Source organism: Paramisgurnus dabryanus, chromosome 12 (assembly GCF_030506205.2).
Source record: "Paramisgurnus dabryanus chromosome 12, PD_genome_1.1, whole genome shotgun sequence".
Taxonomy (NCBI): domain Eukaryota; kingdom Metazoa; phylum Chordata; class Actinopteri; order Cypriniformes; family Cobitidae; genus Paramisgurnus; species Paramisgurnus dabryanus.
Genome location: NC_133348.1, coordinates 34897329 through 34912417, shown reverse-complemented (window position 1 = coordinate 34912417; position 15089 = coordinate 34897329). Strand labels below are relative to the sequence as shown.

At 36.1% G+C, this 15089-nt stretch overlaps 2 long non-coding RNA genes across 2 annotated transcripts; one reads left to right on the top strand and one right to left on the bottom strand.

The window, feature by feature from the left end:
• The first annotated feature begins 2270 nt into the window (after positions 1 to 2270).
• LOC135750186 (uncharacterized) lies at positions 2271 to 6142 on the top strand. The gene is made up of 3 exons (XR_010532620.1): positions 2271 to 2615; positions 3113 to 3231; positions 5401 to 6142. It is a non-coding gene; the product is annotated as an uncharacterized lncRNA (long non-coding RNA).
• Positions 6143 to 6377: 235 nt separating this feature from the next.
• On the bottom strand, positions 6378 to 8046 carry LOC135750184 (uncharacterized). Its single transcript, XR_010532613.2, has 2 exons — positions 7676 to 8046; positions 6378 to 7176 (listed from the first exon to the last, which is right to left on the bottom strand). It is a non-coding gene; the product is annotated as an uncharacterized lncRNA (long non-coding RNA).
• Between the last annotated feature and the right edge of the window lie 7043 nt (positions 8047 to 15089).

Genomic DNA, 15089 nt, shown 5'->3' with positions numbered 1-15089 from the left:
ATGCAATGGTTTTTCGTTTGTTTCGTATTTGAATTGGAATGTAAATTGGCTTCTGAATTATGTGCTACCTACCTGGTTAATAAATTGTTACATTTGCATTCATTCTAATTTGCTCGGTATCATTGACTCTTCTAAGTTACTATAAAGTATTACGAGATCCTTTATCACCATAAATCTACGACCGGGGTATAAATTCATGCTAATTGTCTATATCAATGAACTTAGAGGTTCAGCCATTGCTTTACTATATGTGGACTATCAGATGATAAGTCAGGACCTCTGATCAGTATCTCTACTATAATTATAGTTTTGAGTTCTGTATTAAGTTGGATATAGTTGGCTGGGTTGCATAATATTTTCTAATGATAATTAAGGGCACGCCAGCATGGGGCAGTTGCTTCAACCATTTTCTCTGGTTACACGGATAGACTAATTATTTAACCCTAACTAAGTTGAGGGTAATTGTAATGATTATTCGAGGGCTATATAAGTCAGGACCTCTGGTGCGGTTCAGTTTAATTATTTAACCCTAACTAAGTTGAGGGTAATTGTAATGATTATTCGAGGGCTATATAAGTCAGGACCTCTGGTGTGGTTGAGTTTATGCTTCAGAACCCGCACAACGGCCGGTGTGGGCTGATATGATATTGGTAATCGAATGAATGAGTCCAATGTTAACATAAGTAAATAGAATGGTCAAATGTTTATCCAAATTCCAAAATTACATCAATTTGATTCATATTACAATACGTTTTATATCTTTGGAATCAGATTATAAAGTTGCGTAATGTTAAAACCGGAAGCACCGGAAAAGACAGAATGCGCTTTAAACCGGCCATGCCGTTTGGATTCCGTCGTTGGGCCAAACGGATGGATGGGGTCATATTTGGACCCCCTTACACTGGTATCTGCTGGTAAAAAGCTCTCCCACTCTATTGCTGCGAGTCCCCAAATATCAACCAAGAAACGGCGGGCTCCTCAACCACCAAAGCCTTCGGGCCCAGCCCGCCCTCCCCCTCCATCTCAGAGAGCACTCCGACCTCTGCCTCAACGTCAGGGATCACACCAGCCCTCATCTGCGAACAGCACTGGTAACTGATGTGTGTTGGGTTCCCGCTACGTCAGCAGTAACAATCATAAATATTTTAAGAACAAGCGGGCGCCCGATGTCCCTTTAGCTTTCCCTATCTCTGTCCTGACATGTGATAGAAAGATGAAGGCCGTCTCCAGCCGCACAGCAATTCTATCTAATCTACTGCCTATTATACGTCATTCTGAGATTGATACAGTTCCAAAACCAGTTACTGTTAAGTTAGCACTTCTGAACATCCGTTCACTAAAGAACAAATCCTTTTTAGTTAATGATCTTATCACCACTAACAACCTGGACTTTATGTTTCTAAATGAAACTTGGTTAGATGACAGCTGCAGTGCTACAGTCCTCAATGAATCAGCCCCACCCAACTTTACCTTTATAAATGTCTGTAGAGCTGTTAGAAGGGGTGGAGGAATAGCTGCTTTATTCAAAGATGCCTTTCAATGCAAGCAAGTGTTACTTGGTGATTACCAGTCTTTTGAATATTTGTGTATTGCTCTAAAAGGTACACCACGCATTCTGTTTACAATTATTTATAGACCTCCCAAATACACCTCAGCATTTGTTGATGAATTCACAGAACTTTTATCAACAATTTCCTCTGAATTTGATTATTTTGTTATTGCTGGAGATTTCAATATTCATATAGACATGTCAGAAAACAATACTGCGATTATACTGTTAAATGTTTTAAACACTGTTGATCTGACCCAGCACGTGCAAGGTCCTACACACAATCGGGGACACACTCTTGATCTGCTCATTAGCAAGGGTCTAAACATTTCATCCACTGTAATCAAGGATGAAGCGCTATCTGACCATTTCTGTGTTTACTTTGATTTATTGATCTGTCCTGCCACTGATGCTAGATCTGTCTATATCAAAAAAAGGTTCATAAATGAGAACACCAGTGAGGTATTTATGAATGCTATGTCAATGTTGCCAAACATATCCGCAGACTCTGTTGATGTTCTCCTTGAAAACTTTAACATAAACCTTAAAGATGCTATTGATGGTATAGCTCCAGTTAAGGTCAGGGTGATCACTGGCAGACGTAAAGCACCCTGGAGAAACACAACAGCAGTACAGCACATGAAAAGAACATGCAGAAAAGCTGAACGTATGTGGCGGAAAACAAAACTTGAAGTACATTATAGCATCTATAAGGACAGTACGGTGGCCGACAGGGGTCGCTGCACTGCAACGAAAGAAAACACATGCAAATAGATAAAACACCAGCAAATAGAGAAAACATCTTCATCAGTTTGACAACACATACGCTGCAAATATCGCAACACATCCAAATACAGAAATGCGTTGCAAATTCTTACAACACGAACAAAAACAGAAACGCGTTCCAAATCTCACAACAGAACAATAGCAGAAACGCGTTCCAAATCTCACAACACAACGGAAGTGTTTCAGGGGGGTCACAAAAAGTGATGCACCGGTCTGAGAAGTGTTTTCGGTTTACATTCCATTCGTCCGTGGAGCTTTTGTGAGTTTACATCGATCAAATGTAAGTTTTTCTTGTTTACTTTAATATCCTAAATGCATATTAGCCTTTCCATTATTATTAGCCTATAGACTCAAATAATTTGACGAAATACATTATAAACTGTGAAACGTTGTGCTAGCTGGCTTAGTTACACAAATATCACTAGATAGTGTTCTAGGAGGACAATAAATACCACATTCTTCATTAAAACAAGTAAAAATAACGTGTGTGTGTGTACACGCGTGTTTCTATGGGAGGTTTTTGTGCTAATAATAGCTTATTGAACGTCTAACCAAATGTCTTGTGTGTGTGTGTTATTTTCAGGCAGCAAACATACTGTTTATAACTATATACAATAGTGTTAATTCAAGTTGTTTTTCATATTTTATTTACACATTTATCAGTTTTATATAATCTCTTTTATTATGTCTCAAACTTGTTTAATTTATATTGTGTGCTATGTGATTTTACGAATAGTTAACATAATTATTCTGTATTTTTTCTTTTTATTATTCTAGGAAAGCTAAAGGACCTGTTATTACATTGAGAGCATCCCGACCAGATGCATAGTGTGATATGGTAGCATGATAGAAATGAACTGCCAGAGCCTGTAGAGAGGGATAAAGTCTACTGAGAGGCAGTGCCGGGTTAAGCCTTTGTGAGGCCCTGGGCTAACGCTGGTTTGAGCCCCCCACCCCCACCCCCAATATACACTGAAAAAAATAAAGGCTGGATTTACTAAGTGCCCCAATGCGAAAATTTTTTTAGTAAAACTTACTAAAAAAAGGGGATGCAAAAACAATGCATTGTCTATATGTTTTAGTAAATCCAGTGTTTTTTACAGCGTATGTGCAACATTAAATGGCTAAAATTATTTAAATAAATTAAACAATATTATCAAATAATTTTACAATCAGAAATAGCCCAGAAAATAACATTTATTTAATAAAACTTACAACAAAAAGTGCTTCTTTCTGCTCTTCTTTAAAGAGAATTCTTCAATTAAATCATTAAAATCAAGTTGACGCAAAAGTTGGCTGAAATTATTTAAATAAATTAAACAATATTATCAAGTAATAATTTTACAATAAGAAACAGCCCAGAAAATAAAATTTATTAAATGCAACTCACAACTAAAAGTGCTTCTGTCTGTTCTTCTTTAAATATAATTCCTCATTTAAATTATTAAAATCAAGTTGACGCAAAAGTAGTAGAGCCCAGAATTCTCAGCCCGAGTCCGAACTTTTTAATTCTCCCCATTAGGAATCTGTTTCCGCAGATATAGTTACTGCATCGCATATGTTTGTGAGTAGAAGTCTGTGATGTCTGCAGTGAGGTTTTTATGAGAGCAGCACAAACTTTTTAATAGTCTATTTAATATTTAAAACTTGAATTTGAAATAAAACTTACTGCGGAGAAGTAAATGAGATCTCTATCGTCTCTCTTGCGACGTGACGCGACAATTATTTATTATTTCAAATCCGTTTACAAGATAAATATATATACATTGTGTTGTTAAACTGATGAAATTATCTTGCTATATACGCTACATTCATTATGAGAAGCCTTTTCTTTTTACTGTTACACTGTAGACAGTAATATATGTATATTATATAAAACTCTATGGTCGTGAAAGCACATTATCCATTATCTGTTGGTTCATGTTGGTCTAGTTTAATTCAGGGTAATCCTTTAATAAAATGTATAATGTTATAAAATATTTTATTTTTTGTAATATTCACAGCACACATTCTCTCGGATCGTTTTAAAACATTTTAAATCATTCTGCAAAATTCCGCATAGATTTTGCAAAAGAAATCCGCAGAAATAGCAAAAAATAACTGCTTACACAGCTTGTACAGCTGTACTCTTGCAGCAATTAAAGCAGTTCAGTTTTGTTTTAAATTGTAAAATAGTTATATTTCTTTTTTATTTACATTTTAGAGCAGTTTTTGTTTGTTAAAGTTTTTATGATAACCAGTGGTTAGCGGCCGACAGCAAGTTGACGACATGTATGATGAATTGAGCCTCTCAAATCAACACTTGCCTATAATAACAACTATTTAAATAAATATTTTCAGCATATCACAATGTTAGTTTAAACGTTTATTATCAACACACACTATTTTTAAAAAGCGAAGGCAGGTTGCTCTGCTGCTCGCAGCTGCAACGGGTGCAGAAATAAAAAAATAAAAAGGGCTATACAAAACGAAACGAAATAAACATGAAACAGAATAAACATGCATGTTGCCTTATCTTACAACTTCGCTTTTGCATATACATTTTTTTAATGTAAGGACTTACCACAGAAGATGGCTATTCATGCATCCATCCAACAGTTAAACTAAAGTCGATCCATACACAAACAAGAAATAAAGACACAGCCTTCTTACACGAAATTAATACAGGGAGAAGTCTTTAATAGATTATGTCTTGGATGCTGTCTGCATAGATTATGTACAGTATCCAAGGTTTTAATCTAGTACTCCATTTATAATTTTTCCTGGTGGGCTGAAGGTCCCAGAGAGACCGCGGCCTTGTACAAGAGTGGAAATGATCGATGTTATTTGTCGGCTCTTAAAGGACAAAATATCCCATAAGCTATTACGTAGCTATTATACAATTTTTTTCAGAACATTCTTCCGACCCGTTGGGGGCCTCTGCTCTAGGTAGCACTTACGCATAATTACGTCAATCAAAATGTTTTTAAAAACTCAAAATAAAATTTTCTCGGAGGCCCCCTAGTGTTCGGGGCCCTGGGCTGCAGCCCATGTTGCCCATTAGGATAACGCGGCCTTGCTGAGAGGAACACCACTGCCTTCCTTTACACATTTTACAAACTAACGCACCAAAATTAACCAGAGTTTTGTTAGGTAGCTTTAAATTTGAGCTTGGGTCAGACTGGTCTATCATTGTATCTATTCCAGAGCAAGATTTCTACTGCAAACTAAATATAAATTAAATTGTATTAAAAAAACATTTGTTTACTAGCTTAAAACAACATAACATATAACAAAAAACACATTTTCTAATTGTAACACAATTTTAAGTTAAAGTTAAGCATCAGGGCCATAATTTGTATTTTTCATTAGGAACAGCTTATGTTTTGTAGCTCAACTTCTGACAGGTCATAATCTGGTTATACAGAAGAATTACAATGTTAATGTTCATCTGAGAATGGTGATTATTTGTAATTATTTCTCTTGATTCTTTATAGACCACTGCATTGTATTTCATGTCATATTAGCGGCATATGAAGATGCATAAAATTGGATTGACATTAAACATCTTGTTCAAAGATTCCTCTCCTGATTTTCTTACTGGAATCTGGTCCATATTTAGCCACCTCAACCAGCTAAACCTTAAATGTAGTGAAGTTAACTACAACCAGAACATCAATCTTATCACTTTGACATGTACTGTATGACTTTTATTTGAATGAATAATACAGTTACTATAACATCTTACAATGTTGATACTTCTTTTTAGTTCCTGCTTAGAACTTTTCGTAAAGGACAATGCTGTTAATAAACTTGCAGTAAAGCTGATTGATTGCCTATTTGTTTACTACAAATACCATGGCTATATGTAAATACAGTAACACAACTGTTTCTTTTCTATCATCCTTGGTAGGTTGTTATTTTCTATTTTTATCAAATTACTTACATTTTAAGATTATAAATATTGCTGTTTCCTTTTCTTCCCTAAAATAAAAGAGTGTTTTTAAAGGAATTAAAAAAAATATTTTAAATATTCTCTCTTGAATATGCAAATGAAAATGCATTTGAAGTTTAAAGCCTTTATTTTCATATGTATAGATACCTGTACAATGACATTCTTCCTTTTTATTGCCACATTACATTAAACTGTGATTGTCATTAAAATAATAAAGTGTGTACATATACATATATAGATAGATATAAAGACAATATATGTTGTCTGTGCAGTGTAAGTGTGACATGCTTGCCAAGTATGCAGCGCATACTCAAAATGTGACCTCTGCATTTAACCCATCCCAGTAAGTGGTGAACACACATGGAGCAGTGGGAAGCTATTCCTTCAGTGCCCGGGGAGCAATTGGGTTTAAGGTGCCTTGTTCAAGGACATCACAGTTGCAACCTGCCGGCAGAGACGGAAAGTCGAACTGGCAACTTTCGGGTTACAAGTCCAACCCTCTAACCACTAGGCTATGATTATGTGTATCAAAACCTGCAGTATTGAAGTAATGTTTGTGTAGAGATTAAAATAATGACATTGATATTGGGGTCAATTAATGTTTTTGACATATTGAACACTGATGGCTGCTGGATAAAACTGTTCCTCAATCTTTACGTCCTGTAGCTTACACTTCTGTATGTATTGCCAGAGGATGTAGGTGGAAACAGTTTGGTTTAAGTGGGCATTTTAACAATGGAACCGGCTCCTTTCTGTACTGGTAGACCTGCAGGAAGGCAGTGGTGTTCCTCACAGTAGACTTTATCCCTCTCTACAGGCTCTGGCAGTTCATTTCTATCATGCTACCATATCACACTATGCATCTGGTCGGGATGCTCTCAATGTAATAACAGGTCCTTTAGCTTTCCTAGAATAATAAAAAGAAAAAATACAGAATAATTATGTTAACTATTCGTAAAATCACATAGCACACAATATAAATTAAACAAGTTTGAGACATAATAAAAGAGATTATATAAAACTGATAAATGTGTAAATTAAATATGAAAAACAACTTGAATTAACACTATTGTATATAGTTATAAACAGTATGTTTGCTGCCTGAAAATAACACACACACACACACAAGACATTTGGTTAGACGTTCAATAAGCTATTATTAGCACAAAAACCTCCCATAGAAACACGCGTGTACACACACACGTTATTTTTACTTGTTTTAATGAAGAATGTGGTATTTATTGTCCTCCTAGAACACTATCTAGTGATATTTGTGTAACTAAGCCAGCTAGCACAACGTTTCACAGTTTATTATGTATTTCGTCAAATTATTTGAGTCTATAGGCTAATAATAATGGAAAGGCTAATATGCATTTAGGATATTAAAATAAACAAGAAAAACTTACATTTGATCGATGTAAACTCACAAAAGTTCCACGGACGAATGGAATGTAAACCGAAAACACTTCTCAGACCGGTGCATCACTTTTTGTGACCCCCCTGAAACACTTCCGTTGTGTTGTGAGATTTGGAACGCGTTTCTGCTATTGTTGTGTTGTGAGATTTGGAACGCGTTTCTGCTATTGTTGTGTTGTGAGATTTGGAACGCGTTTCTGTTTTTGTTCGTGTTGTAAGAATTTGCAACGCATTTCTGTATTTGGATGTGTTGCGATATTTGCAGCGTATGTGTTGTCAAACTGATGAAGATGTTTTCTCTATTTGCTGGTGTTTTATCTATATGCATGTGTTTTCTTTCGTTGCAGTGCAGCGACCCCTGTCGGCCACCGTAGGACAGTCTTCGTGCTTTCAATGTAGAACTAGGCACAGCTAGACAGACCTTCTTCTCCAATATTATAAATAACAACATAAACCACACTCGCACTCTTTTTGCTACTGTAGAGAGACTAACAAACCCCCCAAATCAAGTTCCTAGTGAAATGCTCTCTGACAACAAATGCAATGAGTTTGCTAAGTTTTTCTCTGAGAAGATCAGTAATATCAGAATGGCAATCAATACGACCTCAAATTGTACTGTGGTCAGTCAGATATCATTGCAACAACCTCAGAAATTAGCCATTCTCTCAGAATTTGACATAATTGATATAAAAACCTTGGAAGAAACAGTACAACATCTTAAAGCATCAACTTGCAGCCTTGACACTCTCCCCACATCTTTTCTCAAAAAGGTGCTTAACTGCTTAGAAACTGACCTCTTAAAAATAGTAAACACCTCTCTGATCACAGGCACTTTTCCAGAGTCATTAAAAACAGCAGTTGTTAAGCCTGTCCTAAAAAAGAGTAACCTAGACAAAACCATACTTAGCATCAATCAGCTGAACAAATTCTTAAACTCAAATGGCTATCTGGACAACTTTCAATCTGGTTTCCGTCAGCATCACAGCACAGAGACAGTGCTCATAAAGATAATAAATGATATTCGCTTAAACTCTGATTCAGGTAAAATATCAGTGCTGGTGCTACTAGATCTTAGTGCTGCCTTTGACACAGTAGATCACATCATACTCTTACATAGACTGGAAAACTGGGTAGGGCTCTCTGGGATGGTTCTCAAATGTTTTAAAACATACCTACAAGGAAGAGGTTACTATGTGAACATAGGTAACCATAAATCTGAGTGGACATTCATGACATGTGGAGTCCCACAGGGTTCAATTCTTGCACCGCTTCTGTTTAATTTGTATATGCTCCCACTTGGTTAAATAATGAAAAAGAACCAAATTGCTTACCACAGCTATGCAGATGACACCCAGATATACTTAGCCCTGTCACCCAATGACTACAGCCCCATTGACTCTCTATGTAAATGCATTGATGAAATTAACTATTGGATGTGTCAAAACTTCCTCCAGTTAAACAAAGACAAAACCGAAGTCATTGTATTTGGAAATAAAGATGAAACTCTCAAAGTTAACACATACCTTGACTCTAGGGGTCTAAAGACACAAAATAAAGTCAGAAATCTTGGTGTAATTTTAGAGTCTGACCTTAATTTCAGTAGTCACGTGAAAGAGATAAGCAAATCAGCTTACTACCATCTCAGAAATATTGCCAGAATTAGATGTTTTGTCTCAAGACAGGACTTAGAGAAACTTGTTCATGCTTTCATCACCAGCAGGGTGGATTACTGCAATGGACTCCTTACTGGGATCCCCAAAAAGACCATTAGACAGCTGCAGCTCATACAGTACGCTGCTGCCAGAATTCTGACCAGAACCAAAAAATCTGAGCACATCACTCCAGTCCTCAGATCCTTACACTGGCTTCCTGTCACATTTAGAATAGATTTTAAAGTATTGTTACTCGTTTATAAATCACTACATGGCTTAGGACCCAAATACATGACAGATATGCTAACTGAATATAAACCTAACAGATTACTCAGATCATTAGGATCAGGTCAGTTAGAAATACCAAGGGTTAACTCAAAACAAGGTGCGTCAGCATTTAGCTTTTATGCCACCTCTAGCTGGAATCAACTTCCAGAAGAGAACAGGGGCCTCATTTATAAAGCGTGCGTACGCACAGATTTGATCGTAAAGTGTGCGTAGGCAAAAATCCACGGCAAAGTCCATATTTATAAAAACTGTCTTTGACGTGGAAAAGTGCTTAGCGCCACGTCAGGGTCTGAGCAGACGTACGCACTTTTTCTTGTCTGATTGCTGCAGGTTTTTGGAAATATAAGCCATTCTTGCTGTTTGAAATTGGGTTTAAACATTGATAAGCGCTCTTTTATATGTTTGACATTAATTACGCATCGTTTAAAGGCGGAGATCTGAAACTGCTCGGCTGCGCGCACAAGTTCAAGTTCATTTGCGATTTATAGATTTGAAAGGGGTACGCGCGTTTTCTGCGCGTACGTTCGGTTTATGAATCACACGTACGCACTTTTGTTAAATGATCGTAAGGTCAAATGTAGGATGGTTTTTACGCAGCATTTTATAAATGAGGCCCCAGATGTGCTTCAACAGTAAACACTTTTAAATCTAGATTAAAAACACATCTGTTTAACTCTGCATTTACTGAATGAGCACTGACTGCACCTTTAACTCAAGTCACTTTTACTCCTGTTTTATTCTTTTTAACATTTTAAACTGTTTTATTAAAATCACATTTATTTTCTTTAATTGTTATTTTAAATTCTCATGTATCTTTGTCTTTATTGTGATCTTATCGTGTAAATCTTATTTTTACATTTTCTTTTTCTTTTTTATATATTGTTTTCTCATTTCTGTGTAAAGCACTTTGAATGACCTCTGTGTATGAAATGTGGTATACAAATAAACTTGCCTTGCCTTGCCTTGCCTTGCCTTGCCTTGCCTTGCCCTTGCCTTGCCTTGCCTTGCCTTGCCTTCCAAAGGTCGAACCTAACAGACCTTCACAATGGTAACAACATCACACATTTTTCTAAGTCTAGAAGAATAGGATTGTCTACATTCTACCAAAAACAAGATAGTAACTTGATGATGTAGCTTGAATATGCAGTAATCAAAGGTCGTATGATAACAAGGGAACATTCTACCCACTATTTCACCTTGGCAGTTTTTCTGAGTAGCTAGTAAATATGATTCTAAGCAAAGGATTATACATTCATAAATGGTAACATAATATATTCAAAAATGTCATAAGAAATACATTTTCTCCAACATTCCCACCTGTTTATCATTTATAATGTCTTTTACTTCGGTTGCAACCTGTTACCTTCTTAGGCACTTTAGGGTTAAACCTTTATTTTTGACAAATGAAATTTTCTACATAGTATCATCATAGGCTTTAGTAGTTTTCCGAACAACAAATTTATAGTCTTCTCCGTCTGCAATATAACACATAAAATATGCATCAGTAAGTACAGATTGAATCATTTTCTTTGTCATTTTGGACACACATTGTATCACACAAGTCAAACACATACATATCAGAAAAAGAGCAGATAATATTGGAACAAATATTTTCAACAGTTTTTCCCATCAAGATCCTCCAAACAACCATTGTATCATATCCTCAGTTGTAACATAGTCTTTATCCGTGGCGTCGCCCTTATACTGCCGTTCAGAAGTCCTGGTGTGTATCAGATGTAGATGTTTGAAGAAAAGATTGACATACCCAACAATTGGAAATATTAGGCATCTTATCGTATGTATGAGCTAAAGTTACTGCCGAAAAAAATACTGTGATGTTCTAATCATGGATGGAATAATGGATCTGAATTGTGAATCAGAATAGAAATCAACACAGCAAATAACATTGGCGCTCATTTATCATACTTGCGTAGAAACGGGCGTATATGTTGGCGTAAGATTATGCTTACACTCCTCTCACCGCCTGATTTATGAAACTGTGCGTACCGTTGATATTCAGGTGTACGCAATATCTGCCCTTCATAAATGCCGCGGCTGAAAACGATCGTCATAAGAATAACACGCCCATATAAATTAAAGTCTCCACCTCCCCCACGCCCTCATTTTACGACATTGACACATGGAAGACGGCAAAGAAGACAAACCGGGGAAGTGGAAAGAAACAAAATTGTTTTATTTGGGAGTTTAAAGAGCGGGATTAAAGACACATTAATAATTGCATGACATTTTGTAATATTTGTATTATTTTTTTATTATTAATGACGCTTAATTGATATTTAGAATAATAATTATTTATTATTATTATTATTATTATTATTATTTACTGTTGCCTACATCTAAATTATATGTCTGCTTAATGGTTCGGTTAAGTTTTTTTAAAATAATATTTTAAAATGATGTAGTAACTTTTATAGTGTTTTTCTGTATTTACATACAGTTGTTTGTTAGCTAAGATCCAGTTTCATACGGAGCTCCGGATATAATTCAAATTAACAATTTGTTTCCAAGACATCCACATGTTTTACTAGGCTAATTCATAATTTGAAGTAATAATAATTGTAATAGTAATGACGAAATATTATAATAATTAATCCCAAGGAACAAACTGTTGAATATTGGGAACGAATTTTATATTTATGGCCATACTTTAGACTAAATAAGAAAAAGAAGTGTCCATAATGTAGCATAAAAGATAGTTCGTGGCCATGATTTTGTCCGCATGTCATCATGTTCGGATTTATGGCTCCATTCAACACAAACATTTTACTTTACCTATTCATGTGTAGCTATTAATTTATCATCTAATGGTATGTAACTAGCTTACCTTTTGATGCATTATTACCATGTTTTCGTAGCACATCCTTGTGCTTTCTTGCAATGTGCCGCTTCAGATTCCAGGATGAATATTTGCTAACTTTTACAGTCTCTCCGCACTTCCTTTTAATGTTTTCTTCCTGTCCAATCTTAACTTTGATTTTTACTTTACATTTATGTATGAGGCTTGAATTCCACAACTTATTGCTAGACGTTTTTACAGATTCTCGAACTAGCAAATTATCAAAGGGCGTTCTGGGTTCAACGAGCGGTGCTGAGCGAGCTGACTTTTTAGAAAGGCGCTTTGATGGTAATATTACCGCACCGCAAATCAAATCAAATCAAATGCTTTGGTAAAGTCTCTCAAATTAAACATTGAAGTCCATGTTGCATAAAAATAAACACTGAAGTTTGTAATTATTATGTTTTTTTTTACAGTGGGTCATAATATATCATATATTTTAGTTTGTCAGTGCGTTTTGTGGTGTTAGGAAGTGTTTGCGCATTTCTGCACTAACTCAAAATGTGCGTACACCACCTCCTGAGCAGCCGTAGGATTTGAGCGTGCCGTACGCCAACGTCCATATTGATAAATCTCAAAGTCACCGTGGTTTTGGGTGTACGCCAGGTGTACGCTGGAATTTTGGTGTACGCACTTATGATAAACGAGGGCCATTGTGTTTTGTGTTAATTTTGCTCATACCCTTCAGTGTAATAATTAATAATGACCATTGGCCTGAAATTTTCAGTGAATTTCTTGAAGGCCGTCGTCATATATCTCTGCAAAAACATAAAAACAAAAGAAAAGAAAACAAGAGAGCTCCATGGCCAAAAAACAACTTTGTTTAAACAGATTTGTTAGGAAATATCTTGTTCTAAGTATTACTAGGTAATAACTAGTATTGACTTCCATAGAAACTATAGAAACCATTAGGTGACCAAAACATCAGAAGCTAAACATTTGCCCTGGCACAATATTATGTTGTCATATTAGCCATAAAGGCAGCAAAGCCTTTCTTTGTGGGGAAAAACTTTACACCAAATGAGAAAATCTATTAGTTAAAACATCTTGATAACCCTTGTATTTAGGTGTAAGTTATGAAGTCACACTGCCATTCACTAAACAGCCCTGAGGTGTTCTGCTTAGAATTGATAGAATATGGGGTGCCAAATTGTGATTTTGACAAGTTACGTATTCGCAAACAATTTCTTTCGCATGTTTCCTAAAAACCCCTCGCCCACCAATTTGCATTAAAATGTGAACACATTTGAAAAACGCCTAAGCGTCCGACACTGTGTATCTGTGTGACCAAATAAGGAAAAGGCTTTTGGATTTATGAATCAGTGTTAAATTTCCAAATATTGTTATCTATTTTCAATCCATTCTCATTTCTCCTTTCTGGAGCATTGAATTGAAAACAGCTATGTCTGTGAGCTGTGAGTAGTTTGTCACCATAGATGACGCATTTGAGCAGTAAGAGTTTCTCTGCCGTTCATGCGGCTGGCAACCGTAGCTGCCTGGTCAGCAAGGGTTTTCCGTTCAATCTCACTAGAATCTCCCTTCAGGTGGGCTTTTACCGCAACCTGTTCCCGGGACATCTCAGGAAACCTCTCTGCTGCCAACCTGCTCGAGAATTATGCACAGCTCCCCAGGCATAACAAAAAATAAATATAAGTGTTAGGTTTTTTGTTACCAGTCATATCACATGTTTTTTGTGATTTTTGCCTTTCGTTTCCCTTTTTGTCCACAAAAGATAAGCATCATTGTAACAATCAAATTGGAATTTTTAAGTGGCAGATTGTCTAAGTATTCATCAACACTTAATGTTTGTATAATATCTACACAGTCAAAGTCATGGCTGTTTGGAATTGCTTCAGACAAACCAAGCAATGTAGCTGGATATGTTTTATGTAAATGGTACATGCCTTACAAACATTTCTTAAGTAAATATAGAATCCGTAGGCAATGAAATGCTCTTCTATTAACTTAACCATAACCATCCCTGCTGTTGAGACATGACAAAGTCAATGGCTCAAAATCACTTCAAAATACGTGCTTCTCTGGCAGGGTCATATAGACCATGATATGGGAGAGGACCGGTTTGGGCAGTGATATCAGGGGCTGCTACAGGGACATTAGAAGCTGCTATGGGAACTACGGGAGGGGTTGGCCTTGCTCCTAGAGTAGTTTCATTATAGCCATTATTTCTCCTTCTAAATCCTTCTTAGCACAAGCACTACTACAATTTCTCATCTTTAAAAAGAAAAATTAAACAACAAAAATTCAACAATTTCTTTCAACTTTTCTTTCCCCGGGGAATTCTAAAGACCACATTCTGTTTGTTTACACAGTGTGCTTACTTCAGCGTTTAACTTATTGGTTGTTTTGAACCTTCAGGGTTTCTCTCCCTGTCACTGTTTCAGTACAGCGGGTAAATTTACAGTATATATATAATACAATATAATACAATTGCTTCAGCACATCAAACACAAAAAACGCATAAAACACAAAACATACACCGAATAAATATTTGGTTTTACACAAATATAGTAATTATTTAGGGCGATCCCCAGGATCCCCTACAGCTACTGGGGGACTCGAACCCTCCATTCGGCTGACTGACAGTTA